Genomic DNA, 1,813 nt, shown 5'->3' with positions numbered 1-1,813 from the left:
TATTTACACATTACAGTAATTTTTAGGATTTAAAAGAAAAATTTCTTGTATAAAAGCAATACACAAAATTTATTTATCAAGGTAGCTAAGACATGTCCCAGGGTATTCAATAAGAGCTTGTAATGAAGTTTGAAACTGTTGTAATTAGTTGCTATCTACTTACCTTTAGTTTACTAAAATAATTATTTTACATTCATACTTCATTTTGATGTTTTAGTAGTGAACTTATTTTTTATTATAAGTAAATCTTTTATCATCAATTATTCATTTTTAATAAATAAGATCAAAAGAATAACATAAAATTCCATCAATTTTGTGTTATGATCTATGTATGATAACTTTCTATATTCTAAGCCTTAGCATTGGAATGCATGGTAATACCTAAGAGGAACATTTGGTTTTACATTACACAGAGCACTATTAACATTCTGGATAATTCAAGAGTGACAATGCCAGTAAGGAGATGATTATATGGAATGATGCATATGATATTCCTCACACAATATCCAGCAGATAGTAAGCATTTTAAATTACTAACACACTGTAATCATTACTTTTGTCATCATTTCAAGAGCTCTAAAAGACACTGTCACTTATTGTAATAAAAATATTTCTGTTCAGGACACTGAACAAAATTATTTATCAGGAAATTTGTTATGTGTATATAAACAATATTAATCTCACATATCCATATGTGACCACAGCATAATTTGTTAGGTTTCATTGCCCAGTACTTCCTCATATCCACCCATGCCCTTTTCCTCTCTATCCCTTTTCTCTACTTTATTGATCTCCATCATATTATCATGAGAGTCACCACCATTTTTTCTTTCCTGCCCAACATCAGCATATGAGAGAAAACATTTAACCACTGACTTTCTGAGTCAGGCTTATTTAACTTAGCATGATGTTCACCAATTCCAGTCATTTATAAACAAAAAATGAAATTCCATGCTTCCTTATAACTGCACAAAACTCCATTGTGCATGTATACATATATATATCTCACATTCTTTATCCATTTATCTTTTGGCAGGCACATTGATGGTTCAATAACTTGGTTATTCTGAATTTTACTGCTACAATAATTGGCATGCATGAAGATACTGGTGTTTGATGAGATAGAATAATTGACCAAAGATATCATAAAATAGTAATTGATAGTACAAATATTCATATTTTGGTTGTTGTATGTCTTCAGATTAATTTTCATCCAAATAATGCTAATTGTGTTCAAACACTTTCATAGCACACTAGAATTCTGTTACATCTTGGGATCCACTAGGAGGAAGAAGTGGAAGAAATTACACAGGTTTTCTCTCTATTTTCTACTGCAGTTTCAACCACTAGAGTTCTATCATATTTATAAAGTTTTTTGTAAAGTTTTATTTAAAAGATATATTTAAATCACCTTAGCAAAGCATACAAAATGCTCCTTAAAAATTGCAACTTCATGAAATTCAATTATTAACCCAACTATGTTTTAGCATGCTCTGATCTTTTAGCAGGCCTTCCAATGGAGTAACAACCCAAGAAAACACTGACCTATGTATGAGAATCTCTTCACCTGGGAACACTAGAACAACCACTTTCCCAGCATCTTCACCAAAATCTGTCTATTTATTACAAAACCCAATTTACTTCTTCAAGATACCCAGCACATTCTCTCTTGTGATGTGGCACTACCTATTCTCCCCAGAAAGAACTTACATGTTGAAAAGAAAAATCAGTGTGCTCTGTCATAAATTGTCCCTAAGTTCAATCCCCAGTATCGCACAAAAAAGGGGGTGAGCAAGGAGTTGGTGAACTAGGA

This window comes from Sciurus vulgaris (assembly GCF_902686455.1).
Source record: "Sciurus vulgaris genome assembly, contig: HiC_scaffold_558_arrow_ctg1, whole genome shotgun sequence".
Lineage (NCBI taxonomy): Eukaryota > Metazoa > Chordata > Mammalia > Rodentia > Sciuridae > Sciurus > Sciurus vulgaris.
The sequence above is the reverse complement of the archived record's forward strand: the minus strand, read 5'-3'. Positions refer to the sequence as shown.